Below are 22,391 nucleotides of genomic sequence, written 5' to 3'. Positions count from 1 at the left end.
ATTACCTTTAAGCAGAATTTCTGAATCTGGGCATGCATGACCTTGTATGTGTATCCATTTCGACAGTGTAAGAGCATTTGATTGATTGCCACAATATGGTCTTTTTGATGACTGTGTCAAGTTTTTCACGCACTGTGAACTGCATTTATTTCATGGTCTGGTCCCAGTTCCCTGACACGATTATACGTGCTTTTAGACACTCTGATTCCTCAATCTCCTCCTCGGACAGCTGGGACAGACCTTGACAGCTGTGCTTGGGGAGCTCGACTCAGTTAAGGAATTGAGACCGAGAAACAGATGTTCACCTAATTAGATGAAGACTGCTGTGGAACTGACTGGGTTTTATTTAAAAGGACAACACCAGCAGACACTGAGCGATTTTGAATCACGCAACATACTTTGCATTTTCATTTTACATTTTAATTACAGTTGTCAGTTCTTTTCCACGTCCAGACGGTTCTGACAGATGTGTTTCCTGAATCTGATGATGCCAATGAGCTCAAGACAAGTCTCCTTCATTTTCTAAATTTGATATTTTAGAACGTAGGAAAAGAAATATAAAATCCTTTCAATTAGAAGAACAGTCACAGATTTTTTTTTTAACAAGCATGAGATTATCATCAGAAATGGAAACATGACATATTACTGCAGCAAGCATTTAAATAATTACATTTAACATCTGGTCAATTAATCACAATAAGCATTGCCAATCTGATTTTGTTTTTTTGATGATCGTCTCTCTCTCTCCCCCCACTTTATTCCATAACTTCCAAGACCTACATGATATTTCAAACTTTTATAGTATTTATCAGATACAATAAATTAATACTGTAGAACCAACAAGGAGATAAAATTACATTGCTAGTTTATATCATGCCTGTCAAGGGCAGAAGCAGTTTGAACCATTTTTGTGATTCAATGCACTCTTCGCAAGATTGTGCTGCATTGATTATGGAATGGTGTCTGTCATCATTTGCATACGAATGTGAACACTCAGTGTGTCATCAACTTGGAGTTTCACATAAAAATAATCCCAGCAACAATGCATCAACACAGGCAATTATCTGAAACAACAGTAAAATACTGCAAATATGGAAATCTGGAATGATAACAGAAAGTACTCAACAGCAGAAGAACAAAGCAACTAGCCTAAGGCAAATGTGGCTTTTCGAAACTGAAGGGAGGTAGAAATGAAATGGGTTATAAACTGTTGGCGAGAGTTGCTGGGTTGAGGAGGAAAAATCACAGTGTTGTATAAGGTATTGCTCTGAAGGTGTTAACGTTCATGTTCCCCCAATCTGATCTTGCACAGCCTCTGGATGGAGTCAGTTGAGGTGAAATTTACAAGGATGTTGGCAGGGCTGGAGGGTTTGAGCTATAGGGAGGGGCTGAGGGGTGACCTTATAGAGGTTTGTAAAATCATGAGTGGCATGGATAGGGTAAATAGCCAAGGTCTTTTTCCCAGGGTAAGGGAGTCCAGATTTAGAAGGCATAGGTTTAAGTTGAGAGGGGGAAAATATAAAACGGACCTAAGGAGTAACTTTTTCACAAAGAGGGTGGTACAATTACAACATTTAAAAGGCATCTGGATGGGTATATGAAGGATTTAGAGGGATATGGGCCTAGAACTGGCAAATGGGACTAATTAATTGAGGATAGTTGTTAGGCATGGACAAGTTGGACTGAAGAGTCTGTTTCCATGCTGAACATCTCTATGATTCTATGAGTTTTCGAAGGGAACGGGTGTGTTCTACACAGCTCCTGAGAAAGCTTAACAACTACACCTAGCAAGTTCATGTAAATTGCACTTGTTGCTGTCATGCAATAAATGACCTGGTTGTTATTGTTATTGCATGATTGCAATAAGAGAAGTGCCTCTTCTGTTTACAGTGACCAGTGCTGTATCCTCCATTACTGATAGGCCCTAGCTTCAGCATTAAGAAAGGAGGATTAACTGGAGGGAGCAAACCATCCAAACCAGGAGCTAGGCTGTGGTGAGGTAGAAAGCAGGAGGGATGGAGGGCAAGAAGGATGAAATAACAAAGGTACCATGGAACAGAAAGGGAAAGGAGTTGGTAACGCTTGTAACACAAAGACAAGGACAGTGCAATAAGTCAAACTTCAAGATGCAGGAAATTCACATGGTTTTGTTTCTGTAAGTGCATTGGGGTGTCTGTGTATTCTATTCAAATTCCAATGACCTGCTGCTGCATAAGTGTTAAATCATTCCAAGGTAGGTCTGGGCTTCTACCTTGTAAATAATTTGAAACTAATTCTGGGACCAGGAATTGGGCTGTTTTGTGAAATCAGCAGGAAACAGGCACCAAACAGGCACTTGCTCAGTTTGTAACTGAGCAAGAAAAGAGGGCTTTCCATTTCTGTCAAACTTGGGAGAGGGAGAAAGAAAATCCTAAAGTCACTGCAGTGGAAATGGAGGGAATTCTGACTTACCAATACATTGGGAATAGACAAAAGAGGAATAGAACACTGGAGAGACAGATGCTAGAGGGAGCTTGAGAAAGTTGGGAGGGAATGTTGGCCTGTCTTCTAACAAGAGTGTTACATTCGCCATTTTACATGCTCTGGGATCCTCCTTGATTCCAGTGATTCCTGAAAGATCACCACCAATGTCTCTATAATCTCCTCAGCTGTCTCCTCTAGAATTCTAGGGTGTCTGGTCTGGAGAATTTGTCTACCTTCAGGTCTTACAGCTTCTCCAACACCAACTTTCTGATAGCCACTACATGTGCCTCTGCCCCTGACTTTCTTGATGTTCTGAAAAATAATGCAAAGTCCCTGTTCAGTCCCTCCTTCATTTTTGTTCCCCAGTATGACTTCTCCAGCTTCATCTTCCAGCAGTCCAATGTCCAATCTTGCCTTTGTTACCGTTTAGATATCTAAAAAAAACTCTTGCAAACCTACGTTTATAGTATTAATTAGCTTCTTCTCATGTTACATCTTCTTTCCCCTTATTGCTTTTTCAGTTTTCCTTTGCTGTTTTTAAAGGTTTCTCACAAACGTTTATCATGTTGTGTGCTTTTGCTTTTGTTTTTACACTGTCCCTGACTTCTCTTGTTAGCCATGAATACCTTGCCCTTCTCTTAGTATGTTTCATCTTCTTGGGATAGATTTCTGCTGTGCCTCCTGAATTACCCCGAGACACTCAGGCCATGACTGCTCCATTGTCTTCCCCACTGGACTCCCTATCCACCCAACTCTGGCCAGCTGCTCCCTCGTGTCTTTGTAGCTACATTTACTCAATTGTCATAAAATTACATCTGATTCCAACTTCTGCCTCTTAAGCTGCAAAGTAAATTCTATCATATTATGGTCACTGTCCCCTAGGGGTTCCTTCACCTTAAGCTCCGTCATCAGGTCTGCCTCATGACATATCACCAAATCCAGAATTGCCTGTTGGACTTTACCACAAACTGCTCCCAAAACACCATTCCGTGGACAGTCTATGAATTCCTTTTCTTGTGATCTGCTACCAACCTGATTTTCCCAGTCCACCTGAATATTAAAGTCTCCCAAGATTATTGTCCATTCCTGATGAAGAGCTAATGCTTGAAATGTCGACCCTCCTGCTCCTCGGATGCTGCCTGACCTGCTGTGCTTTTCCAGTACCACACGTTTGACTCTGACCTCCAGCATCTGCAGTCCTCACTTTCTCCTGCCTTTCTTACATGCCTTATCTACCTTCTGACTTATTTTCTTCCTCACGTCCTGACTACTGTCAGAAGGCCTGTACTCAACTCCTAGCAGGATATTTTTACCTTTGTGGTTCTTCATGTCTACCTCTACAGAATCTATGCCTTCCAACTCTACATCACTTCTTGCATCACTTCAATTTAATTTCCTTTCTTACTAACAAGGCAACCTCACACACCCCCTTCCTATCTGCATGTCCTTTCAACAGAATCTGTATCCTTGGACATTTAGTTCTCAGCCCTGACACAGCAATGTCTCTGTGATACCTGTATCATTGTACCTGTCAGATTCAACGTGGTCTACAAGCTCATTTACCTTGTTCTTTATATAGCATGCATTGAATTCAGCACCTCCCAGTCCCCCGCCTATTGCCCCCATTCTCATCGAAGTCCACTTATCTGCTGTATCTGAAATTGGATTCCTTTCTATACTCTCTGTCCTATTACTTGTTTTGGAAACTTCAATAACTTCTTCTGAGCTCTCAACCCCCCACTTTAAAATTTCCATAATTTTCCATGCCACTGAACCCACCCCCCCACCCCAATTATTTGGTTTAGTGCCTATCCATAGCCTTAGTTATGTGATTCACCCCCAGGAGCCTGTCCCATCGGAACAATCCTCCTTCCCCAGTGCTGGTGCCAGTATCCCATGGATTTAAACCCATTTTTCCCCACTCCAACCTTTGAACCACGCGTTTACCTCTTTAATCTTGTTGAGCCTGTGCCAATTTGCTTGTGGCTCAGATAGTAATCCAGAGATCAGTATCTTTTCAGTTCTGCTTTGGTGAAAGTACCTTCTCCTGACATTGTCCTTGTCCCAGTTGCTCTGTTCTGGAGGTGCAGTTAAATTTGCAAAACAGGCTGCATCCCACATATTAATATCTACTCATGCCAATCCAATTCGCTGGGCAATGAGTGTGGGTGCCTCAATAAATCCCGGGAGTCTGTTGGTTGGATCTAATATCCGAATGCACTTGGAATCTTTGTCTACTTAGGGGCTGGAAAGATAGAGATTTTTGTACTTTTATAAACAAATCCAGAATTGTGTGTTGGATTTTACCACAAACTGCTCCAAAAGAAACCATATAGTGGACAGTTTATGAATTCCTTTTCTTGTGATCTGCTACCAATCTGATTTTCCCAGTGCACCTGAATATTAAAGTCTCCCAAGATTATTGTCCATTCCTGTTTCTGAACAAAGGAATCTTCTGATTATCTGGCTTCTGATTAAAATTGCTGAGTACTCTGAAATGTGGCTTCCAGCTCAATTTGTTCTTTGAATGCTCCCAATTGGCAATCCCAAACACTCCTGCATCCAAATCATTTTGTTACTCCAAGCCCACTTAAAAAATAAGCCTATGCTTTACTCATGAAATACCGGTGCTAGTAAATACTTTAAAATATTCTCTGCTGTGGAACTTAAAATAGTTGCAAAACTCTCCATACTGTTTGCTCATAGATTTTCTACATAGTTTACCAAATATTATTCATACTTTTCATGAATCATTCATCTTTTTGAACCTATTATTGACACAAAAGTTTGAACAGATGTCTTCAGATTCAACTTTGGTTATTCCTGATTCTCCATAGATTTCCAAAATTGTGCTCACTCAATACTGTTTTATTCCATGCCTTATCCAACAATCTGGGTCTATCAGTATAAATATAAATCCAAGTTGATAACTGTGACCGTTTCAACATTCCTTGTTATCTTCAGTTAGGTCAACAGATTGGAGAAGTTGGAGGCCTGGAGAGAAGCTGAAGAGAAACATAATTGAGGAAGAATTCAAAACCATGAGGAATCTCGACAGATAGGGAGAAATGGTTCCCACTTGTGAAAGGATCGAGAACCGGGAGCATAAAATTAAGGTAACTGGTGAAAAAAAAGCAAGATGATTTGAGAAAAAGAAGTGTTTTTCACGTTGCAAGTGGATAGAATCTAAAATGCATTGACTGAGAATGTGGTGGAGTCAGATTTAATTGAGGTATTCAAAAGGGAGTCAGACTGTTATCTGAAAAGGAACAATGTTCAGGTTACAGGGAGAAGGCCTAAAAATGTGAAAACTTTCTGTGCTAAAACAATTCTGAGAATAACTATTGATTCAACAGGATGTAGAGGGACATGATAATAAAACAAGTGAGAGAATGTCCTGTACATGCATTGGTGAAAGTGAGTACTGCAGATGCTGGAGATCAGAGTCAAGATTAGAGTGGTGCTGGAAAAGCAGAGCTGATCAGGCAGCATCTGAGGAGCAGGAAAATTGACGTTTCAGGCAAAAGCCCTTCATCAGGATTGACCAACTGTAAGGGCAAGATGACTTTTCAAATTTTTTCAGACCTTTGGACCTGGCTGGCTACGTTGTTAATAATGATTTCTTTCATATCCATAATAACAATTAATACCATTCCTGGAACCACTGCTGTGAATCTATTCTGCGCTATTGTGAATTTGTTCATTGCCTTCACATCTTTCCGAAAGAACAGCATAAGACACTCTAGCTGAGGACAAAATAGTACATCATAATATCCTTTTGTTTCTGTTTTTACAAAAATATTTCTTCTGAATTTTTCTTATACCTAGTGAAACTCAAGTATTAACCAACATTATCTGAAAAAGTAGAACATAACAGAATAGATTAGATTCAGTAACATGGCAGGGACGTTATTGGTTTACTAACTCTTGAAGAATTATAGTATGTTTTCTGTGCCCAAAATTGGACATAGCAAGATCTCATTTCCCTTTCCTCCTTCCTCAGAGCAAGGGGAAAAGTTGACCCAATAAAAATATCACCATATCAATAAGCCAAAGACCCAGGATCTTTCTCTGGAACCATATGCTCAGATCTCACCATGGTAGCTGGTGGAGCTTAAATTCAATTACTAAATCTTGAATTGAAAGATAGCCTCAGTAACAGTGACCATGACATTATCAAATATTATTCTAAAAACTTGTTTAATCTACATCCATGTTTACATCAAATCGACATGTAACTCCAAACCCACAGCAAGGCAGTTGACTCTTAACTGTCCTCTGAAATGGTTCAGCAAGTTAAAGGGCACTTAGGCGGTGGGCAACAAATATTGATTATGTCAATGACAGCCACATCCCAGAAAAGAATTTATAAAAATGACGGTCTGCAGCAGAGTCCAGAACACCCTGATTTTCACTGGTCGTTCTCAACAATAACATGAAACCCAGTTATAATATGCACAAATATTGATTAGAAATACTTCTAGCATTTATTTGTAAATATCATTTATTTACACTGATGACGAGAAACCAGAGCATACTTGAAATTATATCATTTAGAAAAATAACAAAACTCATCTAAAGGAAATTGCTGGTCTTATTATCTTATTCTATAAAACTGAATGCTCTAAACTCCACTAAGCTCTGATCTTGTGTATTGCATGCAAGCCAAGAAGACTGACTTTGTATCAGTTGTGCAAATGTTCTTTGGTGATAACTTGCCAACACCATTCACAATTGATATTTTGCTATCCATGCCAGCACCAGCGAAGGCTGGCATGCTCCTATGCATGGTTGTGCCAGTAGGATTCAGAAAGTTGGCAATGCAGCTGGCATTCTTCGCCAACAAACACAAAAGCCATGAACAAAATCGCATATTGAATGGAAAGTCTTCAAAAACTTCTTTTCCAGAAAAATAATCATTCTTTGAGCACTATGGAATACACAACTGTCCTGCTTAATTATTTATCAGAATTAAATAAAAAGGTGGTTGAGAGGGAGCATTGTATTTGCCTTCCATGCCCATTCATCTCAAAACAATTTCTTTAATCAAACCTTAAGCAGTAGCTGCAGAACAAGCGGCATTAATGTTTTATTTGCATATATTTCTGCATCGCCTATTAATGTTTCAAGTTGCCTCAACATCCGTGATGGGGCAGCTTAAACCCACGTTTGTACTAACTGCAGCAGCTGCTCCTAAAATTAGCAATGCAAGTATCGGAACAAAGTGTTTCATGAGGCTTGGCAGGAGCTGAGCAGTCAGTGAGTAAATACACTCTTCGGCACAGACTGAGGAGTTTGTACAATTGTCTGTGTGATCCCTTACAGAGAGAACTCATTTCGTTTCTGACATTAGTGAAAAATAAGGGTGGAATATTGTCAACATTTCTGTCCCATTGCCCCATCACGTCTGGTGGCCCCGCTGTGGGAGATGACACAGCCAGGGGATGGCGATGACAGTGTGTGGACTGTTGTATGTGAGGTATGCTTCTATGAGGCAGGCTGCTATCAGTTGTTGCTTTAATAGGGAGGAAGAGGATGGAATTGCATTACAGCTGTGTTTTGCTTCAAAGTTGGAGTCCAAATCCATTGTTTGGGCCTGATCGACCCTGATCACAATCCCAGGAGGTTTCTCTGTAGCAATCTGTTTCCCTTCGGGAGCAGTTCAAGTCACAACACCCAACTTATAGTCCCAAGGCTTCTTGTTTAGTGTTGTAGCACCCATTTCTGAAGACCTGGGAATAGGTTGCCTGTTCATCCAATCTATCGAGCAGGAACTTTATTGATAAGTCGGATATGTCAGGAAGAAAGCAATAACAACTTAGACCACTGCACTGAGTAAAGCCAGAGTGTGTGCATTGAATATCATACACATATCCACATTAAAACATATACAGCTCCTTTTTCAAGAATTGTTTTGAATAATTCACTGAATGCAGCAGTCTTCAACCATCAAATATTAAACCTTTGATGCTCAGTTGTCAAGAAATGTACTGGCTGCATCTGAGAATACTTTAATTATGATTTAGCATCAGTGTCAAACCAGCTGAGTGTAAATAAACTTGTGCTAAATGTTGCTGTGTTTATTTCTCAATTCAAATTTGCAAACTGTGATTCTCTGTCAGTTTTGATCAGTGTTAAGTCCTAAAACAAGTGCTGAGCTTTAACTGTGTTGGTTGCGAAATGGATTCTAATTTAAAATGGGGCAGATGCATTGAGAATGCACAATGGGCACCAGGGGAATATCTAGTTTATTCCGCACATGAACACGGCTGGAGATCTGGGAGTTTTTCTTTATAAGATAAATAACGGAGTGTTCCAAACCTTCATTACAGATGCCCTTTATTCCCACTGCAACATCACTAAGTAAACTTAGTTACAGACACTTAAGAAAATTGTGATTCTCATCACCAGCCATTGTTTTTGTGAAAAGGCACGGAGAATGAACAAGGGAGCCAGCAACTCCATTGATTTCATTAAAAGGAAATAAACGCTCTTACTTTGTCATTCTTTCTCTATCCCAAGAACTCCGAAATCAGTTTAACATTCCCCACGTCACCTTGTCAGTACAATTCATTTTGCTTCTCCTTTAGTTGAGTCAGCATCACAGACTAACGCTCAACATTTATACAGATAGAAATAACCAAACCAGGCAGGAGCTGTTCCAATAGTCATCCTGATGATGAAAATGTCTACATGGGAATATCTAAGGATACGTCCTGAAGATTTCAAGTGAAGGTGGTGTGACGATTTCCTTTGCAGATTGTCCTTGGGAAGCATGATTGTTGACACACTATTTTGGAAGTAAATGGTCTTTGTGGTTTGTGTGTATGGCTACCTTGTGTTTTGTCATTGCCAGAGGGCACAGGCATTTGTTTCTGCCAATTCCTCCCCACTTATTCCACGTCTTATTGAACATAATTAGTCTCTTTCTCTCCCTCCTTTGCTGTAGTGATGCCCATTCCAAATCTTTGATTAAGGATATGACCACCGCTGCATTTCCCCAGAGTGTACATTTATCTGCATTCTCAAAAGTTACGAAATGTTAAGGGCATTTGAAGGCTGGGCAAATAGCATTGCCTGGTAGGAATGTTTCAAGATACTGGTCAATGATAGCGTGTGAATTAATTAAACCTTGCACAGGAAATTATGAGCAACTCACTAAGTGCTTATTTTAGGCAAGTTACAAGTTGATCTTGCTGAAAACCTGTCACAAGGAAAAGTTAAATTTATTCCCTTGAAAGAATTAAAGCAAATTCAAATTAAATCCAAGTTCACACCATCATTACTAGAATGTATTGGTCTTCCACTGACAAATCCTATCTCTGTGCATATGTCTTCTTTCTCCTGAAGCTCTATAAAATGAAACTGTTGGGGCATAAAATGACAGTGGCATGCAGCAGTTTGAGTAAACCTAATGTCTCTCAGTAAACAAGGCTATAATGAAGTGATGTTGGTTGATGCAGGACCATTATGTGGTGTTGTAACATCTAGTGTTCATAAATAATGAGGTCAAGTCAATGGACCTTATAAATACAGTAAGTGTTTAGTCTTTTCTGGCAGGGCATAATTAACTAAATAACTCGACAGGAAATATGTGGGAATTTGCAACAAATGAGAACAACATCTGAAATGGTAAATGATGCATTTCATGTTTTAGAATGTGGTCTTTCATTAGAACTGAAATGTTAACCCCCTTTCCTGATGCGGATTGACTTGCTATGCCATTTCCAGCATTTTCTGTTTTTATCTTAGATTTTTACTGTTCAATTTTCCTTCAAATCAGAAGCTCACTGGGATAAACTGTCAGTAGAAGATTGAGACAGCTGTCAAGATCATATTCATAAGAGAACAGCAAATCCCAATGAAGCAGATTAGAATCCCTACAGTGTGGAAACAGGCCATTTATCCCAACAAGTCTACACTGGCCCTCTGAAGAGTAACCCACCAATACCCATTCCCCTACCCTACCCCTGACTAATGCACCTAGCACTTTGGGCAATTTCCCATTGCCAATTCACCTGATCTGCATACCTTTGGACTGTGGGACAAAACTCATGCAGACACAAGGAGAATGTACAAACTCCACACAGATAGTCACCCAAGGTAGGAATTGAATCTAGGTCGCTGGTGCTGTGAGGCAGCAGTGCTAACCAGTGAGCCATCGTGCCACCTTAAGATGGAGGCCAACTTTTAAAAAAGGCAAAACAGTGTCATAAACCCTTGATTAAAACAGTCAATCAGTAAAAGCCATTAGCAGGAAAAAAAAGGAATCAAATCACACCGAATACTTCTTTGAAACAGCTTCAAGCAGTTACCTCAAACTCTGAATAAACTGAGCGATTTTTTATTAGATTAGATTACTTACAGTGTGGAAACAGGCCCTTCGGCCCAACAAGTCCACACCAACCCTCCGAAGAGCAACCCACCCAGACCCATTCCCCTACATTTACACGTTCACCTAACACTATGGGCAATTTAGCATGGCTAATTCACCTAACACGTGTGGGAGGAAACCAGAGCACACCCATGCAAACAATGTGCAAACGCCACACAGAAAGTTGCCCGAGGCGAGAATTGAACCTGGGTCCCTGGCGCTGTGAGGCAGCAGTGCTAACCACTGTGCCACTCAATTTGATAGGAAAGGAAATGCTTATAATGTTTCAATAATCTTTCATAATTACCTCCAGATGATTACCTCAAAGTTACCTCCAGAAGGAAAATATAATCAAAACTGGCCAATGATACATTGTGATCTGTGTATACAGTCAGGACACAGTCTCAGGGGATGGGTTAGGTCATTTAGGATTAGGATGAGGAAAATGTCTTCATTCAAAGGGTAGTGAACCAGTGGAATTCTCTACCACAGAAAGCTGTGGAGGCCTAGTCACTGAATATAATCATTAAAAAGATACTTTTTAAAAAAATTTCAAAGCCATCAAGGAGTACAAATAAAAAGGCGGGCATAAGGATAGAGGATCATCTTTACTCATATTGAACGATAGAGTATGGGATGAAGGGTCAAATAGTCCATGTCTGCTTCTAGTTTCTACATTTCTATACCTCAAAATGCACTCCAGTACATTCATTTACAACTCGGTGTTTCCCTCTGGGTAACCTTCCCAAAACCAACAACAGAAGTTCATGTTTTCTTAACCAACCTGCTCAAATATATTATGACACACCTTCAGCACAGTTGGGACTTGAACCTGGACCTCTAGCCCAGAAGTAGAGACACTAACATTATACTACAGGACACTTAAACAACTGAGTGTTAATGATCTGCCTTGCATCGATATTTTATAAATTTCATGTGACAGTAATTTAAAAAAAGACAAAGAGTTTTATTTTCATTTCGTTGCAGTTGCCCCTGCCAGGTGTAAATGTAAAATACACGTAGTAGTTGATATGTGAGGCTAAAATATTAGAACACATCATTATTGTAAGGGCAGCCCATGTTTGAAAGACACAAAATGGCCTACAAGAAATAAACAGAATAAAACAGACTGCTCCAGCATTAAGACACAAAATGGCCAACAAGGGTTAAATAGAATAAAACAGTTTGGCCAATCAATTAAATGAAACATAATGGAATCTTTGAACAGGGCTCGTCCAAGGTGAACAGGAGGCCCTGCAAGCAACCATCCGAGACTGTTTGATAAGAGGATGCCCAAGGATAGACAAGTGATTGATTCCCGCCTCATTAATGAAAGAATGTTGTCCCATTAACTGAACAGCACCAGTTAGAACAAGGGGTGTAAATCTCAGCCCATGAATTAGCCAACCTAACTCATTAAGCAGCTGTGAAAACAACAGCGAAAGTTATTTTGCATCAATTGGTTGTTCTTTGAAGTTATTCACAATGTTAAGAAATAGGTTCAAGTTAAATGTTCTTTCAATAATCAGAGAGATAGATTTCAACATTAGTATAGATACACGTATAACCGAAGTATAATAAGAAGCAATAGGGGGAAACCATTTAAACCTGGATGTGAAAGTTAATTAGTCTCAGGACATGCTTTTCTTATTTATAAAATGATGCCTGGTATGCCCTGAATGAAATAGATTGGTTGCAACTTATTAGTGCTAACAGTAGAAACAGTGGTATAACTTTACACTTTATAACTAACTTTGTAACAAAAATTAATATTACAAATCTTATAGCAGTTAGTTAAAGCCAATGTCTTTTGTACTTTTTTATTTACATCGCTAAAACAGTGAAAATATAAGAGCAATAACAGATTTTTTTAGAGATAGCACATGGAATACAATGAATAACAGAATTCAAACAGTCCTTAGAGATAAGCAAGTCTGGAACAGATCCAAATGAGTATAACCTCTAACTTTGGAATGTGAATTAATATGATGCAGAGAAAGATCCCAAGGCCTGGAGATTACGATGTCTGTTAAACGCCATAAGATCATAGGAACCTGGGGCTGTCCATAGGAATGCTCATCATTGATTAGGTATTTCACAGGGTCAGGTTTTGAAATAAAGGGGAAGGTCACAGTGACCCCACTGTGTGTGATTATTATAATACAAAATGTATAAACGTGCTGTATTCTCTGTAAAATTCAGAGTGCATCATTGATCTCTGCTCCAATTCGAGTCGAAGATTGAGAGAACATCTGGGTTCTCACATCGAGGGGAGAGTTGGGGAAGATCCTATGGCCCTCTCCCTGCATTAACTGGTTGTTGCTTGAATAAAGATCTACCTGAATCCTGTTTGCCTCCTGAACCTTTATCCCCAGTCGGGAGGGGAATGCTAGTGCTCCTAAAATTACTCAGCCGCATTGGTTACAACCTGTATCACAACATGGGGGCTATGAGCTCTGGTTCTGCTAAGACGTAAGTGGCAAGCAAATTTGGTGCTGCCTTCTCATTCCCAAGATTAGAGGATATAACCAACTGCCTGCCTCAGTGCTCAGCATTCGATCAGCGAATATGGGGCAGGTAGCCTTCTGCTCTTGAAGGCAGTCTGTCCCTCTTAAAAGGACATGCCATTAAATGGCAGGAGAACACTGAGGAATGTTAATGATGCTATTGTTCAGAAGGAAATTGGAACATCAGGACAGAGGGAGGACTCCAGGATGAGATAAGTTAGTGATGGAGTTGAACATGAAGAAGAGGGCATGGTTCAGTGGAAGAGGGCAGGGACACCTCACGGATCACCATCAAAGTGGACAGTGAGTTAACTATTGGCTTCCAGGCTTGAGTGTCTGGCAATGGCGCCACAAAAGCTCCTATTATTTCACATGGGTGGTCTGAGTCTTCTCAAGCATCTTCACATGACCTTGATAGCTCAGTGCTCCACCAGCCTCCTGTGCAATTCAATGCACCACATCCCTATCACTGTCCCACCCTGGCACACAGGACTCACCTCATCCTCACACATCCATCCTTGCTGCTAGCCTCACCCCACCTCTTATTGTTTCCATATACCTCCAGCTATTCAGCTGTGGTGGGCACATCCTCCTAACACAATGCAGCACAGTCAATGACATTCTGTCCTCTCTCTTTCAGGAAAGAGTGACACACAATTGGAAGGGACTGGAATAGAATTGGTGAGGACTAGGAATACTGGCATTTCCTGAGCCCTACAGAGATGGTTCTTTATATGTGGCATCGGCTGTTGCAGAGCCTGTGACAAAGGAACAGGAGTAGGCCATTCAGCCCATTGAGCTTGGCCCTTTTCAATTAGATCGTGGCTGATCATCAGCTTCACTACCATTTTCTCACATTATCTCCATATCCATGATGTGATGAATCTTGAGAAATCTATCAATTTCTGTCTTACATCTGCTGATTGATTAAAATCCACCTCCCTCCGGGGTAGAGATTCAAAAGGTACACCACCCTCTGAATGAAGAAGTTCCTCCTCAACTCAGTCAAAATGGTCTACCCTTTATCCTGCGATCATGTCCTCTGGTTGAGACTCACCAACCCATGAATCATACCATCTACATCCTCCCTGTCACACCCTGTGAGAATTTCCTAAATTTCAACAAAGTCATCTCCTCAGTCTTTGAGACGACCAAGGCTAGTCGATTCCAGCTCCCATCCAGATATCCCCACGAGTGCCCAACTCAAATAACAACAAAGTACCACAGACTCTGGAAATGCAAAATAAAAAAGGATAAAGTGCCGCAGAAGCTCAGTAGGTCTGGGCAACATCTGCAGCGAGAGAAAAACAGGGTTAATGTTTCGAGTCCAGTGTCTCTTTCTTCAGAACAGCAGCTGGAGATTGTAGCCCTTGCTGATAAAGGGCATTTGCCTGAAACGTCGATTCTCCTGCTCCTCGGATGCTGCCTGACCTGCTGTGCTGTCCCAGCACCACACTCTCGACTCTGATGCCCAGCATCTGCAGTCCTCCCTTTCTCCTAGCAGCTGGAGATAATTCACCTTCAGACAGCTGGCTCTATCAGTGCATATTGCATTGTCTGGAGGGTAATCAGCTTTCATAGCACCATCTCCGTTTAAACTACACATCTTCAGTCCATAGGAATCCTGCTCCAAATCTGACATTACTCTGTTAATAATTAGAATTTCACTGTGTTTTAGTTTATCACTTTCAGCATGAGGCATTCAATTGATTTCATACTTTCCTTTGTCTCTGCATTAATTGAACTCAAACCTTGCCAAAATGATGTCCACAGTCTTTCTATTTTAATTCATAAGGCATTTTGCTTCATGGGCAGCAGAAATGCCCTTGTAATATTATCATCAGGTGATCATACCCAATGTCTGGTGTACAGAGACCATCCAGAAAAACAATATGGAGGAAAGAAATCATAGTACTAAGGTAATATTTTGAAAAAAAGAATTGCACGAGGGATATGAGTGTAGCTGGTTGGACAAAGGAATAAGTCTGTGATAGGATTGAGGGCAGGATGACTATATGGCAAAGACAAAAGAGGCAGAATTTACATTTCTGTACCATTCATCACAAGAGGGAAGTTAGCTCGATTAATGAAGTGAGGCTACAGAATGGTAGACATCAAATGGGAATGGGTAACAGAGGGGGCTGGAGGAAAATACTCAATACAGTTTAAGTGAAAGATGTGATGGTTCAAATGGCCTCCTTATGAAGAACTTAACCATTCTACGATTGTAGCGTTTTAGCTCAGTTGGCTGGATGGTTGGTTTGTGAAGCAGTGTGGTGGTAATAACATGGGTTCAGTTCCCATCATTGGTGGAAGGACTCTCCTTCTCAACCTCTCCCCGCCGTCTGAGACGTGGGTAACCTCAGGTTAAATCACCACTGGTGGTCTCTCTCCAATGAGAGAGCAGCCCTATGGTCTGGTAAGATTATGGTAACACAACAACAATGTGGTATTGTATAATTCGCAGAAATTTCAATCATACAAAGGGGGTTGTGTCCAGAAGGGGCAGTGGACAGGTAAGGGAGGAATATAGAGCCCAATACGAACCTCAGTGATAAAATGGAAGATTGAAGCTAAAATATGGTGCTTGTGTTTAAGACGAGAGGAGACAAGTGAAGTTCAAAAACAGCAGACCTTGTTAAAGTACTATGGATGAACGGACATGGGCCCTCAGAGGTCCTTGCTCCAGAAGGGGCATTCTCAGTGGCAATTAGGCATGGGCAATAAATGCTGGACTAGCTGGTGGTACCCCATATCCTGTGGGAAAAAAAATTAAAAACATAAGTGTGTAAGATGCATGGAAACACCATCACCTGCAAATTGGAAGTTACACACATCCACTTGACTTGGAACACTATCATCAGTCCTTTCAAGCTATTGAGCTGGAATGCCCTCCCTGACAGCATTGTGGGTGTTCCTGTGTCACAAGTTGTGCAGCGGTTTCAGAAGTCAGCTTCTCATGGGCATTTAGGGATGGGGAACAAATGCTAGTGCAGCCCACACCCTCTTGGAAGAATATATGTACACGATAAAAGAAACGACAGAAATGGTTCACATTTGTGGTTTTCTCACAGTTGGTTTCATTTGTTCTGTTTTTCACTTATTTATAGCAGCTGACAGCACAGAAGGCAGTCCCATTGTGCCTCTGCTCTTTGAAAGAGTGATTCAGATCATGCCCCCCCTCAGCCATTTCCGCACAGCTGTGCAGATATTTGCTTTTGAATATTTATCAATTTCCCTTTCGAAAGTTACAATTGAGCTTGTTTCCACTGCCTATTCAAGCAGTGTGTTCCAAGAACCACAACAACCCAATATTCCTCCACCTTGCTCCTCTGGTTCTTTTGCTTCACCAGGTTTTGTCCGCATTATGAATAAAGGAAGGTATTAGTTACATGGAACTGTATAGTAGAACCTTCCAAACCTGTGACATGTACCACCTCAAACGACAAGGACATCGGATGCATGGGAACACCACCACTTGCAAGTTCCCCTCCGAGCCACTCACTATCCCAACTTGGAAAGATACCCTCTCAAGCCTGCCCTGTCTTTTTATAAGACCATGGCTGATTGGCCCCAGGACTCAACACCTCTTACACATCAGCTGCTCATACCCCACAGCTCTCTGATCTTTCAGAAATTTATAGTTTACAGGCTTCAGCAGGTTCTCTTTACCATGGACCTGTACACCTCCACTCTCCATCAGGTTGGTCTCAGGGCTCTGCGCTTCTTCCTGGATAAAAGGCGTGAACCATCTCTATCCAGCACCAGCCTCCTCCAGCCGAGCTGAGCTTATCCTCACTCCGAACACCATTTCCTTGAACACCCTCCCGCTTTCCTCAGGTTAAAGGGGTGGCCACAGCTACCCACATGGGTCCCAGTTTTTCCTGTCTCTTTGTGGGGTGTGTAGAACTTGTCCCAGTCCTACTTTGGACACCACCCACAGCTCTTTCTTGATGGCGTCATCCCTCTTCTCTGGAATTGGAAAAATTCAGGAATGTCACTTTTAATTTTCGATGCTACCAACGTCACCTGGTCCATCTCTGACTGCTCCCTTCCGTTCCTCGACATCTGTGTTTCCATTTCTGGGAATAGGCTGGCCACTGATATCCATTACAAACCTGGACTTTACATCCCCACATCCTAGTTCCTATAAAGACTCTATTCCATTCTCCCAACTGGAGAACTGCAGCAAGCCTGAGACAGAGATGTCGGCCAGGGAACACAGGGGTGTGTCAAAGTGACGGGCAACTGGAAGGTCAGGGTCCCTCACATCTGTTCTGATGATGCCTTCTTCTTGTCAGTGGCTGAGGAAGTGGCAACGCTGGAATGGGATTCATGGTGAAGGCGGTGAGGCAGCGGATGCACCTTTGACTGCGTGGTGGTCCAGGTCAGGATTCCTCACGACATCGGGCCTGGATCGAGATTCCTAGCGATGTCAGGCCTGGATCAGGATTCCTAGTGACCATGGGCCAGAATCTGGATTCTTAATGACATTGGGCCTGGGTCGAGATTTCTAGCGACCTTGGGCCTGGGTCAGGATTCCTAGTGACCTCGGGCCTGGATCTGGGTTCCTAGTGACCTCGGGCCTGGATCTGGGTTCCTAGCGACCTCGGGCCTGGATTGGGATTCCTGGCGGCCTCAGGCCTGGATCTGGATTCTTAGTGACCTTGGACCTGGATCGGGATTCCTAGCAAGGTGGCGATTGCAGAGCTGGGGACTCCTGGGTCATCACTTGGACACAGAATGGGGACTCATTGTGTCCCAGAGACTGGAACACCTTACAGAAACCCCAGAGACCTTAAGAAAACCTAGATCTGAGCTTGACAAGAACAATTGTAAAGTTGAACATTATTTCTTGTTTTCCAGCCATTATATTTTCCTGTCAATTGAACAGAAGATGAAGCTCTATTTAAGTAACTTCTTTTTACTCATTTTGTAATCCAAAATGGCATTGGATTGTGATGATAAAACACTCTATGCTGTATTTTCCCAAATACATGTGGCAATAAAAGCATTCATTCATTCATTCATTCATTCACATGCCTTCCAGGTGAAGCAGTGTTTTACCTGCACTTCACTCAATCTACTGTATTCACTGCTCACAATGTGGTATCCTTTACACTTTGGAAATATAACACAGACTGGATGATTGCTTCACAGAACACCTACATTCTGTCCACAAAAATGACTCTAAGCTTCCGGCTGCCTGCCATTTCAAAACACTACTGTGTTCTCTGGCCAAAATCTCTGTCTCATGTTTGTTGCAGTGTTCTAATTGAGATCAATGCAATCTGGAAGAACAGCACCTCATTTTCCACTTGGGAACCCTGCAGCCATCTAGACTTAATATTGAATTTGATCATTTTAGGCCCTGAGCACCCTCTTCCATGTCCTTACCACAAATCCCATACATCTGGCTTTGACATCTCACGAGCTGTTACTATGACCAATTCATTACCAGCTACCAATGGCCTGCATTAGCAGCTATTGGTTCCCCCAGGCTGACCTTTACCCATTCATTTGTCTGTCTTACTGATGTTTTCTCTCTCTCTCTCTGTCCCTGTCTCTCTCTCTCTGGGCTCTATTTGCACTTATCCTTCATCCCTTTCCCCCACCCATCTTCAGTAGATATATCCAACCTTTTCCCAGATACAATCAGTTCTGAAGAAGGGTCACTGGGCGTGAAACGTTAACTCTCCACACAATGATGCCAGACCTGCTGTGTTTTTCTCGCAATTTCAAAAATCTATCTACTTCCTCCTTCAGTGCCTCCACTACTCTCCAGGGATAGTGTAATGCAGACATTCACTACCCCCCTGAGACAGGAAACTCATTTACATCTCAGTTTTAAACTTCACTCTGTCCCTTAAAACGAGGTGCCTCGTAGAGGAACCATCTTCTCAACATCTGCCCCTTCAGAATATTGCATGTTTCAATAACATCAAGCCCTCATTCTTTTAAACTCTAAAGAATGAAAGCCTAACGCGTTTTGCTGTTCTTGATAAGTCAACACTTCATCCCAGGAATCAGCCTGATGAATCTCTTTTGAACTGTTTCCAATACCAATACATCCTTTCTTAAATACAGGGACCACAACTGAAGACAGTAACCCAGGTACAGTCTCAACAAGATCCTGTACAAGACTTCCTTATTTTTAAACCCCAATCTCTTGCAATAAAGGCCAAGATTCATTTGCCTTCTTAATAACTTTCTATACCTGCACATTAATCTCTTGTGTTTCATGCACAGGAACACCCAGATCCCAATAAATGGTGTTTGGTTAATTGGCCTGTAGATTGCTACTTTGTGAGTCCAACAACCCTCCTTCTTCCCAACCCAATCTTTGACCAGGGTTGTTACATTAACAGCTCCCCAATTTGCTGGAACACTCCTGAAATCCAGTGGGTTCTGAAGTATTTTGAAATCCAGTCAGTTCTGGAATATTTTGAAATCCAGTGAGTTCTGGAATATTTTGACCAACACCTCCGCTGTCTTTGAAGCCACATTCTTTAAGCCACTTGGATACAGAGCATCATGGTGATTTGTTTGCCTTTAGTCCCATTAGTCAGTCAAATACTTTGGTCCTCGTGTTAGAGACTGTTCTAAGATCATGTCTCCTGTTAGTGCATCAAGTTACCTGTTATTTTTGGGGTGTTTACAGTGTACCCACTATTGTGAAGACTGCTGCAAAATATTGATTTAAATGATCCACCATTTCCCTGTTCCCTTTATTAATTCCCCAGTTGCATCCTCCAAGGGTCCCACAATTAATTTGGCTTCTCTAATGTTGAAACTATTGCAGTTTATTTTTATATTTCTTGTCAATTTTCTTCCTCTTTTATTTCTTAGTCACCTGCTGGTTCCTGAAATATTCCCAATCTTTTCACCTATCACTAGCTTTTGCTGTGTTGATTGCCTTTGGGTTTTGATCAGATATTCTCCTTGACCTCCATTGTTAACCACTTGCGGGACATCCTTCTCATCAAGTACTTGTTTTTGACTGGATTTTTTTTGCTGAGTATTGTTAAATATCTGTTTAAATGTCAACCACTGCTCAGCTGCGGATCATCCACTTAATCTACTTCCTCAGCCCATTTTAAGCAACTCTTTACTTGCACTTCTGTAATTGCTCTTATCTACTCTGAGGACACTGGTTTGGGACCAGTGGAATTTGAACTCCTACTATCTTGTGATTGCTGTCCCCATAGAGGATCCTTAACCACACAATCTTTCATTAACTGCACTGCTTAACCAGATCTGAAATAATCCTGTTCCCAGGTAGGTTGTACAACACCCTATGTTTTGAGATAATTCCTGATGCAGGCTTCCGTATTGTCTTGCCCATCTACTTTGTCCAACCAATGTGCAGATTAAAATCACCCTTGACAATGCTCTTCTTATAGCTTCCATTATTTTCTCATTTATGGTTTGTCATACAACATGGCAACTCATCGGAAACCTACAGACAGCTCTCACCAGTTACTTTTTTTCCTTGTTACTCATATTTCCACCCACACCAATAACATAACATGATCTATTGCACCGACATCAATACTCCCTCCCACACTGATGCCTTTTCTTTATTAACAAGGCCAGCACAGCTCCACTTCCTTTATGGCCATTCTTCTAGAACGGTGAAAACCTTCCAATATTGAGTTGCCAGTCTTGGACACCCTGCAACCACGTCTCCAAGTAATGGCTACCAAGCAATAGTCCCTCTTATGTTTTAATCTGCTGGGTCCATGTGTGGCACAGATTCCAGAATTGGAAGCCAATGTATCAGCATGCACCGAATCTCCCAGCGTCTCTGTATCCGTGCAGCTTCATGGGAAAGTTGCTATCAAGTCACAGAGTCATAGAGATGTACGGCACAGAAACAGACCCTTCGGTCCAAGTCGTGCATGCTGACCTGATATCCTAACCTAATCTAGTCTCGTTTGCCAGCACTTGCACCATATCCCTCCAAATGCTTCCTATTCGTATACCCATCCAAATGCCTTTTAAATGCTGCAATTGTACCAGACTCCACACCTCTTCTGGCAGTTCATTCCATCCATGTACCACTCTCTGCTTGAAAAGGTTGCCCCATATGTCCCTTTTAAATTTTTCCCCTTTCACCCTAAACTTATAGAACATAGAACATAGAACAATACAGCACAGAACAGGCCCTTCGGCCCACGATGTTGTGCCGAACTTCTAACCTAGATTAAGCACCCATCCATGTACCCATCCAAATGCCGCTTAAAGGTCGCCAATGATTCTGACTCTACCACTCCCACGGGCAGCGCATTCCATGCCCCCACCACTCTCTGGGTAAAGAACCCACCCCTGACATCTCCCCTATACCTTCCACCCTTCACCTTAAATTTATGTCCCCTTGTAACACTCTGTTGTACCCGGGGAAAAAGTTTCTGACTGTCTACTCTATCTATTCCTCTGATCATCTTATAAACCTCTATCAAGTCACCCCTCATCCTTCGCCGTTCCAACGAGAAAAGGCCGAGAACTCTCAACCTATCCTCGTACGACCTATTCTCCATTCCAGGCAACATCCTGGTAAATCTCCTCTGCACCCTCTCCAAAGCTTCCACATCTTTCCTAAAGTGAGGCGACTAGAACTGCACACAGTACTCCAACTGTGGCCTAACCAAAGTCCTGTATAGCTGCAACATCACTTCACGACTCTTGAATTCAATCCCTCTGCTAATGAACGATAATACTCCATAGGCCTTCTTACAAACTCTATCCACCTGAGTGGCAACTTTCAAAGATCTATGTACATAGACCCCAAGATCCCTCTGTTCCTCCACCTGACTAAGAACCCTACCATTAACCCTGTATTCTGCATTCTTATTTGTTCTTCCAAAATGGACAACCTCACACTTGGCAGGGTTGAACTCCATCTGCCACTCCTCAGCCCAGCTCTGCAACATATCTAAGTCCCTTTGCAAACGACAAATGCCCTCCTCACTGTCCACAACTCCACCTATCTTCGTATCATCTGCAAATTTACTGACCCACCCTTCGACTCCCTCATCTAAGTCATT

At 41.8% G+C, this 22,391-nt stretch overlaps 1 long non-coding RNA gene across 1 annotated transcript in view; it reads right to left on the bottom strand.

The window, feature by feature from the left end:
• Window positions 1-428: 428 nt before the first annotated feature.
• Window positions 429-22,391, bottom strand: part of LOC140453449 (uncharacterized) — a 45,767-nt gene continuing 23,804 nt past the window's right edge. Inside the window, exon 3 of the long non-coding RNA XR_011952390.1 lies at window positions 429-522. This is a non-coding gene — a long non-coding RNA (uncharacterized lncRNA). The remainder of the gene's footprint in view (window positions 523-22,391) is intronic.

This window comes from Chiloscyllium punctatum, chromosome 27 (assembly GCF_047496795.1).
Source record: "Chiloscyllium punctatum isolate Juve2018m chromosome 27, sChiPun1.3, whole genome shotgun sequence".
NCBI lineage: Eukaryota > Metazoa > Chordata > Chondrichthyes > Orectolobiformes > Hemiscylliidae > Chiloscyllium > Chiloscyllium punctatum.
This window is presented reverse-complemented; position numbering and strand designations above follow the sequence as displayed.